The sequence below is a fragment of the Arachis ipaensis genome, chromosome B04 (assembly GCF_000816755.2).
Source record: "Arachis ipaensis cultivar K30076 chromosome B04, Araip1.1, whole genome shotgun sequence".
Taxonomy (NCBI): domain Eukaryota; kingdom Viridiplantae; phylum Streptophyta; class Magnoliopsida; order Fabales; family Fabaceae; genus Arachis; species Arachis ipaensis.
Genome location: NC_029788.2, coordinates 123,316,195 through 123,328,017, shown reverse-complemented (window position 1 = coordinate 123,328,017; position 11,823 = coordinate 123,316,195). Strand labels below are relative to the sequence as shown.

Below are 11,823 nucleotides of genomic sequence, written 5' to 3'. Positions count from 1 at the left end.
CTAGGGACGAGATAAAAGAAAAAGTCTCGTGTCCAGAGACGAGCCAAAACAGAAAAGTCTCCTCTGAATTCAGCAAGTGTTAGCAACAAAAAAAGGGGGCTAAGATTCAACCCCCCCTTCTCTTAGCCACTGAAACCATCAATTGGTATCAGAGCTTGGTCTCAAAGAGATCAAGCTTTGCAGTTTGGAGTAAAGATCCTCATGGCAGAAAACAGTGGCGCAAATGTGGTGTCCTATAATCTGACTGAAGGTCAATCAAGCAACAGACCTCCTCTTTTCAATGGGAAAAATTATACCTATTGGAAGGAGAGGATGAAGATATTTGTACAAGCAGTGGATTACAGACTTTGGAAGATTATTCTGGAAGGGCCTCAATTTCCAACTACCACAAGTGCTGAAGGAGTAGTCTCTCTCAAACCAGAAGCAAGATGGACTGAGGAAGATAGGAAGAAGATAGAAGTAAATGCTAAGGCAGTTAATCTGCTCAACTGTGCTGAGGAATTGCTTTTTCTTCTATGACTAACCCTCTGGATGAAGAGTCCAGTGATAACTTCTCTGAACATGAATTTGTGTTGTTTGCCAAAAAATTCAGGAAAATGATGAAGCTTAAAGGCAAAGGCAGCAGCTCAAGGAAAGTGAAGAAAGACCTTAGCAAAGTAACTTGTTACAACTGCAAGAAAATGTGGCATTTCAAATCTGATTGTCCCAAGTTAAAAAAGGAGGAGAAGCCGAAAAGAGGAAAGAAGAAAGGACTGATGGCCTCATGGGAAGATTTGGAAAATGACTCGGATGATGATGATGAGGAATCCGAAACCAAGTCACAGCCTTGTCTCATGGCAGATCACATAGATCAGGTAGTCTTTCATAATCCTAACACTGAAGATCTTCATCTGATGATAGACCACCTTTCTGAAAAAATAAGATGTTTTCTGCTGGAAAATCAAGAACTTGAACAACAAATCACCATTCTTAAGGCTGAAAACAGTTTTTTAAAAGAAAAAGTGAGAGAGGCCGAAACTGCTTGTGATCTTGTTGAAGAGAATAAGCAGTTAAGAGCCCAAGTTAGAAGCTGTGAAAGTAATCATTTTGTTCTTGCATATGTAGATTGTTTTAAGCAAAATGAAGAGTTGCTTAAAGAGGTTAAAAGACTTAAGGAAGACTTAGCCAAGTTCACCCAAAGTTTCGAAAATCTGAATCACATCTTGGCTAGTCAAAAACCTCTTTATGATAAGGCTGGTTTCTATAAATCTGAAAAATCACATTTTGAAAATATTGCTTCATCTTCTAATGATACAAGATTTCAAGATCCCACCTACCTTAACAAAACAGCAACTCCAAGATTTTGTAGACTATGCAATCGGAATGGACACTTTCCCACTCAATGCTTTTTTGGTGAAAGAATGGTCGGTGATAAGGTTTACAAAATTGTTTTTTATTACAATGGCTTAGGACATAGAAGATAGTTTAACGTAAAAGGATCCAAAAAGATTTGGATACCTAAGGTTACTTAAGCTTGTTTTGTAGGTGTGCCTAGCATCCAAAAGGAAGGAAAATATGTGGTATATGGACAGCGGATGTTCTAGGCATATGACCGGAAAGACAGCCTTCTTCATAAAACTTGATAAATATGATGGAGGGCTTGTCACTTTCGGTGATGATGCAAAAGGATATGAAGGAATGTTTGTTGGATATTCCACCACAAGCAAGGCCTATAGAGTTTATCTCAAGGAGCATAGGACAATAGAGGAATCCATACATGTTACTTTTTGTGATTCTAACTTAATTCCCAGTATTGTGAAGGATAATGATTCAGATTGTGAAGAGGCAGGAACCAATCAAGAAAATCCCAAATCTGTGTAAAATGAAGAATCTGTCAGCCCGGTTTTGTCTCGTCAGTTTAGAGGAGACATTTCCATTTTGTCTCCTGAGCAGGCACGAGCAACTGAAACAGTGAGACCACCAGAAGTTCATCAAAGCTCTACACCTGTCCGAAAGCCTAGAGAGTGGAAGTCCATGAGGGGTTATCCTCATGACTTCATCATTGGTGATCTCTCTCATGGTGTAACAATAAGATCCTCCACCAAAAGGCAAACCGAACCTAGCAACCTCGCTCTCTTGTCACAAATGGAGCCCAACAATGTCAAACAAGCTCTTGAAGATCCATCATGGGCCAAGGCCATACAAGAGGAGCTTGCTCAATTTGACAAGAATGAGGTTTGGACATTAGTACCTCATCCGGATGGTAAGAAGGTAACAGGTACTAAATGGGTATTTAAAAATAAACTTGGTGAGGATGGACAAGTTGTTCGTAACAAGGCTAGATTAGTGGCCCAAGGTTACGATCAAGAAGAGGGTATAGATTTTGATGAGTCTTTTGCTCCGGTAGCTAGAATGGAAGCAATTAGATTGCTTCTTGCCTATGCCGCCCATAAAGGTTTCAAAATGTTTCAAATGGATGTTAAGTGTGCTTTCCTTAATGACTTTATTGATAGAGAAGTGTATGTGGCACAACCCCCCGGTTTTGAACAAAAAGAGTTTCCAAATCATGTTTTCAAATTAACTAAGGCTCTTTATGGTCTTAGACAAGCTCCAAGAGCTTGGTATGAAAGGCTTAGTGCCTTCTTGTTGGAAAATCAATTTCAAAGGGGTACCACCGACGCTACTTTATTTATTAAAGTATCTAATGATGACATACTCCTTGTTCAAGTTTATGTTGATGACATTGTATTTGGATCGGCCAACATTTCCTTGTGTGAAGAGTTTGGAAAACTCATGACTAGTGAGTTTGAAATGAGTTTAATGGGAGAGCTTACTTTCTTTCTTGGCCTCCAAATTAAACAAACTCCTAGTGGTACTTTTATTTACCAAGGAAAGTATGCAAAAGAGCTTATCAAAAAGTTTGGCCTAGAAAATTCCAAATCAATGGGTACTCCAATGCATCCTAACACAAAACTTGAAAAGGATGATGATGGCCAAGATGTGGATGAAACAAGGTATAGAGGAATGATAGGTTCACTCATGTACCTTACCTCCTCTAGACCGGATATTGTTCAAAGTGTGGATGTTTGCTCAAGATTTCAATCTCACCCAAAAGAATTTCATCTTACAGCTGTTAAACGCATCATTAGATACATTAAGAGAACTTGTGATTATGGCTTATGGTATCCTAAATCTGATGATTTTTGTGCAGTAGGGTTTTGTGATGCAGATTATGCGGGAGATAGAGTGGATAGACGGAGCACATCCGGCATGTGTTGCTTCCTTGGGAGCTCACTCAATATGTGGTCAAGCAAAAAGCAAGCCACAGTGGCTTTATCCACAGCTGAAGCAGAATACATTTCCGCATCTGCATGTTGCTCACAATTAATTTGGTTAAAAACACAATTGGAAGATTACAAATTAAAAATCAATAGTATACCCTTATTTTGTGATAATATGAGTGCTATAAACATTTCAAAAAATCATGTTCTGCACTCAAGAACCAAGCACATTGAGATAAAATATCATTTCATTAGAGAACATGTGCAAAAGGGTACTATTGATATTCAATTTGTAAAATCTGAAGACCAAATTGCTGATATTTTTACAAAATCCCTCTGTAAAGACAGATTCTGTACATTGAGAAAAAGTTTGGGAATGTTTGATTTAAGTTCTTTTGATAATTTGTGAATATTTGATACTGTTCAGTTTTGTCTCGTAGGTATGGACGAGATAAAAATGAGGGCATGATGGAAGGGTTATGATCAAGGGGGAGGCAATGCAGAATTTAATTTCATGGGCCCCACCAAATATCTTTGACCCCACCATGACAGTTTTGTTAGTTCCTCATTTTATTTGAAAAATAAAATCACAAAATCTCTTGGTTGTCATCAAATATTTTTGGAAGTGGTTATTATCAAATCAAATCTTTTTCCTTTCCTCATCCCTTGATTCTAGGAGTTAACCTTTCAGTTTTAATTTTAAAATCTTTCCTTGTTGATCACCGTGCATAACCCTCTCTCTCCACTCAACTTAATGGTCATTAACCACCTAATCTTCTTTCTCCATTCAGCATTTAATACTCCTTGTTGCTGCTACTGCTGCTGAATGCTCTGTCATTTTGCTCTTTGTATATTTGATGCTTTGTTATGTTTCATTGATTTATTGTCCTGTTTTGTTTTGCTTTGATCTGGCTCTGTTTTTGAGCACTTTATGGATTAATTCTGACTTGAGCTTTGATTATCATTGATAAATTTATTTGCTCAAATGCATGTGTGATATGGAATTTTATTAAGGTGTTTGAAAAATATTTCCTTGTGAAAATATGATTCAGTCTTAAAGGATCCAAATCCTTAAAATTTTCATCTTTTAGGAATCCTTTGGAGCTTGTACACAGTTTTTGGTGGAAAACAAATATTCTGCTGTTTGGTATGTTGTTTTCATTTATTTTGCAGGTGCCCCTTTGATGACAAAAGGGGGAGAAAGTGCTGAAAATTGAAATGAAAAACAGGGATGAACATGAAACAGGGGATGAAATTTTCGTTTGAAAATTTATGATCACCCTTGTTAAAAGGATACATTTGATATTGCATTTTGATATTGCTTTTGGTTCACTATGATTACTGCTGCTGGAAATGCATTTGGCATTTAGTTTGTGATGATTGGCAATACATTTATCTTGATTACATGGATGACTGGTTGTTAATTAACTTTGATAAAAATGCATGTTTATATTGAATACTCTGTTTTATCTTGGATTAACATGCTTGATATTTTTGGCAGTTCCTTTAAACTATGTAAAATATAACAACTGCCATGTTTTGATCATGTGTGCTTCAAGAACATGTGTGCTTCAAAATATTTTTTCCATAATAATTTTGCTCTGATATCCTGTCTGGGAAAAATATTTGAATAATTTTTGAACAACAATTATTTGATGTGTGTAAATGTTTGAGCAGTAAATCAGTTTATGATATCAAATGAGTTTTGATTATCAATTAAAACTGCTCATAGATCAAGCATTTAGCATCATAAAATATGCTAAATAACATTGTTACTTGAAGCTTGATTTAAATGTTACAGGTTAATGCTTCCCTTGGTAAAATAAGCATACATCAAGGGGGAGCTATGTGACATTTAGAAAGGTGGAGAAATTCAAATTCAAAGGGAGTATTCTTTACTCAATATCTAAATTTCTTTCCATTTCAATTTTAATAATGTTTGTCATCAAGGGGGAGATTGATGAGTTTGGAAAACTCTTATTTAATTTTGATGATGAACAAACATTATTAAAATATTTAATTACAAAATTATTAATTTGATCTTAATTCATACTTACTAAATTAATAATTTTGTTGTGCAGATTTTCTATTGGGCCGAAAAATGAATTTCTAGTTTAAGCCCAATAATCAGCCTTGCTACATGTTTCTCATACCATGAGGCTGAATTATTAAATGGGCCAGAATAAATATTATTATTGCAAGCCCAAACAAATGCTTTCTCATGTGCTCTATGCTTGATCCGAAATCAAATTCATCAAGAAAGCAAATGTTATTAATTGGGCCAGCTTTAATTTCAAGACTACAAGTCCAAGTCTTATTAGTGATGAATGGTTCCAAGCCTGGTCCGAAACTAAGAAAGCAAATAGGCTTCATGCTTTCCAACGGATTCCATTGCTTGCTAAGAATGGATTTCAAAACTTAATAAGCTAGCATTGGAAACATGAGAGAGAACTTGACTTTGATTTGATAGGGAATCATTATGATTAATGCTATACGCTACTCAAAGCAAGGGAAGTAAAAGCAATCTATCAATATGTTTCAGTTTCATTTAATTGCTTTTACTTTAACTTCACATTCTCTCTCATCTCTTTCTTCTTCTTCCTTCGGTCCTTGTCCAGGAAGCTATGGACGCTATGCTCATCAACCAAGAAAAGGAAGAATTTGCATGCATCAAAACCATCAAGCTGATGATGGCAAGAAAACATACTAAAATAAAAATGAGCTGTGGCTGAGATATTCACCAAATGTGGTTAGATTTGGTGAGGTTATCTTGAGCTCTTCATGCTCAAAAAGGGAAGGTAAAGATTCGGCCAGCAAGGGAGATTCTTGAAGCATGGCTTGTCTTTGATTCTGTTTAACCACCACAGGGAGTAGCTAAAGTGGCGAAGTGATGGTTAAGGCAGAGATTGAAGCAGATGAAGTCATTATCATCATGAAGCATCAAGGGCCAAAAATCCATCTTGGAAAGCAAGCCAAGGATGGAGAGCTCGGATTGATGAAGGGTGATGATCAAGGAAGGACTAGAGGTAATTGCATGTTGGTTATTGCATGGTTATCTCTTTTCTCTCTGTATGGCCGAACCGGTTTCTTGAAGGAAGAAGAAGTTGGCTTGGGCTTTTGACTTCAAGTGTGGAGGCTTCTCTCTTCTATAAAAAGGGAGAACAGCCACTGGTTGGAGCAAGGAGTTAGAAGTAAGCAGTGAGAGTGCAAGGCACAGAATTCTCAGAGCTACCTAAGCTTACAGATTTTCTTCTCCTTCAATGTATTATGTTTAGTATTTTTCTGTTTAATTTTGTCATGTCTTGATTCTCATGGAAAAAAGGCAAACAGTGAGGTTTGTATGAAAAAGCCATAGAGCGGAAAAAGGCAGAGAGTGCAAAATTAAAAGAAAAAGCCATAGATGTCTTAGAGTTCCTTTGTTCATCTATGTTGTGTTTCATGATTCTGTGGGAATCCCCTTGTAAGTTGGGTTAGCACTTTACAGTTTGTAATCAGGTTGATTATAGTGAAATTCCATCATTGTTGTGATGGAGACTGGATGTAGGCTGCACTGCACTTAGCAGCTGAACCAGGATATATCTGGGTGTAATCTTTCTTTTCTCCTACTCCATTTCTATTTTCTACTGCACAGGAGCAAAAACTAAAAATGTCTCGTGCAAAGTGACGAGACAAAACAAAAAGTCTCGTGACTAGGGATGAGATAAAAGAAAAAGTCTCGTGTCCAGAGACGAGCCAAAACAGAAAAGCCTCCTCTGAATTCAGCAAGTGTTAGCAACAAAAAAAGGGGGCTAAGATTCAACCCCCCTTCTCTTAGCCACTGAAACCATCAGTAATTTTAGAGATTAAATTAGTTTTTCAAATATTAATACTTTATATTCCAATTTTATTTAAAATTATCAAATTATCCTTATACCTAATTTTTACTAAAATCCTAAATCCCCAAAATATCACCCTAACCCCAATTTTCCTAACCCTAGCCGCCTTACCTCCTTCAGCCACCAAAGTCCCTCTTCTTTTCTCAAACTCAGCAGCAATACATGGAAAAAAGAAAAAAAAAAAAGAGGAAAGGGATAACGGAAAGAAAGAGAGAAATGAGGGAAGAGAAGAGGAAGGTTGCGCCGGCGCCACTGGGTCCTGCCACCGACGCCGCTCGCGTTCCGCCGCATCGCCATCTCGCCGCGTCTAGCTTGCCACCGATGTGTCCACGAACCGCTGTCAAGGAAGGAGAGAAAGCAAGCGCGAGGGAGCTATTCTATCACCGAAAAGAGAGACGTGTGAGAGGGAGATCTTCGGCACCGTCCTCGTCTGAACCGCCGCCAGATCCGCCGCTGAGGGAAACCGCTGTGGGTCCGCACGAAGGGAGCCAGACACCGCGGGAAAGAAGTTGCTCGTCGCGTCATAGTCACCGTCGCTGGGGCTATGAACCGTCGCTGTGAACCGCGCGAGAGCCAGTGGAGGAGGGAGCCTCTGCTGCGTCACCGCCGAGCTTCCATCAGCGCCGAACTGCCATGCCGTTGCCGCTACTCTTGCTCTTGCTCTTGCTCTTGCTCTATACTGCTCTGTTTTGCCCCTGCTTCTGGCTTTCGCAATTGCCATAGTCCCTGCCGCCATGGATGTTGCCGTTAGAGTTGTTGGAAACCAACGATGGAGCTGCCCGAAAACCCTATTGTTGCTGCTTTATTATTTTATTGTAAGCTATTTCTATTTCCAATTCCATTGAATTCATTTTCATTTCCGATTCCATTGAATTTGAACTCTCTAGTTTGTTGCAACCTTGGTTAATGCTGTGAGGATTACTGATGTCACTGTTACTGGAGTATCATTGGAATCGACGTCACTATTACCCTAGTTAATGCTGCTCCCTTCCCATATTTCTTTTGGTAAGATTGGTTTTGTTCTACAACCAATATTCTGATTATTGCTCCTTTGATGATCTGTTCTATTTTATCCTTGCATTTGCCTCAGCTTCTATTAAATTTCCTTCCAAAGTTGCTGTTGCTGTTACTAGAGTTGTGGGTGATGCCGCTACTGTTCCGGTGGTGTTGGAATGACTACTGCCGCCACGATCTGGGGATAGAGGAAATTGTTATGTTAAATAATACGATTGCGACATCGAGGTAGAGGTTTTCTTAAAATTCATTTTATCTTACAGAGTTGTTGTAAATAGATATTAATGTGAGAAACATATGTCTGTGATTATGATTGTCTTATAAATGTGGTTGTTTGCTGGACTGAATGATTGATTGAGTTGCTGAAGCAGACAAGCAATCAATCATTCAGTCCAGCAAACAACCACATTTATAAGACAATCATAATCACAGACATATGTTTCTCACATTAATATCTATTTACAACAACTCTGTAAGATAAAATGAATTTTAAGAAAACCTCTACCTCGATGTCGCAATCGTATTATTTAACATAACAATTTCCTCTATCCCCAGATCGTGGCGGCAGTAGTCATTCCAACACCACCGGAACAGTAGCGGCATCACCCACAACTCTAGTAACAGCAACAGCAACTTTGGAAGGAAATTTAATAGAAGCTGAGGCAAATGCAAGGATAAAATAGAACAGATCATCAAAGGAGCAATAATCAGAATATTGGTTGTAGAACAAAACCAATCTTACCAAAAGAAATATGGGAAGGGAGCAGCATTAACTAGGGTAATAATGACGTCGATTCCAATGATACTCCAGTAACAGCGACATCAGTAATCCTCACAGCATTAACCAAGGTTGCAACAAACTAGAGAGTTCAAATTCAATGGAATCGGAAATGAAAATGAATTCAATGGAATTGGAAATAGAGATAGCTTACAATAAAATAATAAAGCAGCAACAATAGGGTTTTCGGGCAGCTCCATCGTTGGTTTCCAACAACTCTAACGGCAACATCCATGGCGGCAGGGACTATGGCAATTGCGAAAGCCAGAAGCAGGGGCAAAACAGAGCAGTATAGAGCAAGAGCAAGGGCAAGAGCAAGAGTAGCGGCAACGGCATGGCGGTTCGGCGCTGATGGAAGCTCGGCGGTGACGCAGCAGAGGCTCCCTCCTCCACTGGCTCTCGCGCGGTTCACAGCGACGGTTCATAGCCCCAGCGACGGTGACTATGATGCGACGAGCAACTTCTTCCCCGTGGTGTCTGGCTCCCTTCGTGCGGACCCACAGCGGTTTCCCTCAGCGGCGGTAGCGGCGGATCTGGCGGCGGTTCAGACGAGGACGGCGCCGAAGATCTCCCTCTCACACATCTCTCTTCTCGGTGACAGAATAGCTCCCTCGCACTTGCTTTCTCTCCTTCCTTGACGGCGGTTCATGGACAGATTGGTGGCAAGCTAGACGCGGCGAGATGGCGACGCGGCGGAATACGAGCGGCGGCAGTGGCGGGACCCAGTGGCGCCGGCGCAACCTTCCTCTTCTCTTCCCTCATTTCTCTCTTTCTTTCCGTTATCCCTTTCCTCTTTTTTTTTTTTCTTTTTTCCATGTATTGCTGCTGAGTTTGAGAAAAGAAGAGGGACTTTGGTGGCTGAAGGAGGTAAGGCGGCTAGGGTTAGGAAAATTGGGGTTAGGGTGATATTTTGGGGATTAATTTTCTTTATCTTTAACTTTAAGTATTAAATGATATAAATACAATTCATTTAAAATCGAATTATATAAAATTCTTATTCTTTTACAACTGTTACGCTATATAATCTAAATATAGAAAATTATTCAATATCTATAAAATTAAGTAAAATTTCTAATTAATTATCAAAACCTGATTTAATTAGCTTTAATAAAATAATTTCTGGAAATAAAATTTCTAATGAATGAACGAATTGAAATTAATTTATAATAAGATTTATTCAAAAATTCTGGGTCTTACATGTAACAGCCCAGACCACCCGAAACTCTCCACACTCACTCGTCAAAATGCGTCATGCTAGGGAGAGGTATCCACACCCTTATAAGGCATGCTTCGTTCCCCTCTCCAACCGATGTGGGCCTTACAATCCACCCCCTAAGGGAGCCCAGCGCCCTCGCTGGCACATCGATCCGGATTCTGGCTCTGATACCATCTGTAACAGCCCAGACCACCCGCTAGCACGATATTGTCTGCTTTGGCACATAAGGCCTCACGGTTTTGCCTTTGACGATAGGGATGATGGCCGAAGCCCCCCACACTCAGTCGTCAAAACGCGTCATGCTAGGGAGAGGTATCCATACCCTTATAAGGCATGCTTCGTTCCCCTCCCCAACCGATGTGGGCCTTACAGTTTAACCTCACCGTTATAATACACTCGCAAATTTGCAATATTTTCCATAACTGCAACCTCACTTAATCCAACTTTTTGGACACACCTAACTGCCAAAAAAACTCAGAACTACAGTATATGTAAAAGAAAGAAGAATACAATGAGTAAAAATGGAGTGAGGCAAGCTGAATGAGAATCTTGTTTCGTATTTATAGGCCGAACTCTTGGTTAAAATATTTTTTTTAAAACAAAACGCAACATACATTTTTAATATTTCGAAAAAAAAAAAGCTGACAGCCCATAAAACACAACCTGTGTTTTGGCTATTCTATGAAAAAAACTGACACATAAAAGTAACACGTAAGATGCGTTTTGTTACTTCAAAAAAAAAATTTTATTGTCCACAGCAAAAACGTAAGCTACGACTGAACTTAAAAAAAATTTAAAAACCTTTAAAAAAAAACGCAAGCTGCGTTTGTCTATATCTTTTAACAAAAAAATAATGAAAAGGAAAATAAAACGTAACCTACGTTTTGATTAATCTCCATAGCAGTGAAAATTTTGGACATGCATCCATTTTATTGCACGGCTCCAATACCAAATTCATAATAAAAAAAATGAGCCCAATTTTACACATCTTGAATATAATGACTCAAACTACATTAAACATTGCCAATGAGTTATAGCTCACACGGCATTGTACTCATATAATTAATTAAATATTCGATTTAAAAATATAATTTTTTAAAATAATAAAAAATTAATAATTTCATTTGGATCGATATAAAAAATAAAAATAAATATTTTGTTATTATTATTAATACGTATACGATCTAAAAATTTTTGAAATAAATAAAAAACTAAAAAAACAATTTATATCTTATATATCCCTACCATATATTCCTACTATAATTAATTACAACCACACATTAAACTAATGACAAAACTAATCAAACTGTAATAATTTATTCAAATTTCTTAAATTATTTTTCCTAACATAATCTATTTTATCTTCAATTTTCAATTCTCAATCCTTTACCTAAAAATTTTTTTTCTTTATTCTACATATTGAATAATACACATTTTTTTTGTCACTTTTCTCATGGCATAAGCATAATAAAGGATTGTTAATTTTAAATTTTTGATACAATTTTAGAACTCTTTACCCATTTTTTCCCATATATATTACATCAAATACACATATTCCCAAATGTAAACATAAAAAAAAAAAATACTATCTAACCAGGTTTTCGTATATTCGTTAGTCTAAAACCTAAACATAAAAAAAACTTTATTCAAATTTAGAATAAACTATTAAAAATATCTTTA

At 37.8% G+C, this 11,823-nt stretch overlaps 1 long non-coding RNA gene across 1 annotated transcript; it reads right to left on the bottom strand.

Annotated features, from left to right (window-relative positions):
- Positions 8,541 to 9,246, bottom strand: LOC110270790. Its single transcript, XR_002360421.1, has 2 exons — positions 8,892 to 9,246; positions 8,541 to 8,782 (listed from the first exon to the last, which is right to left on the bottom strand). It is a non-coding gene; the product is annotated as an uncharacterized LOC110270790 (long non-coding RNA).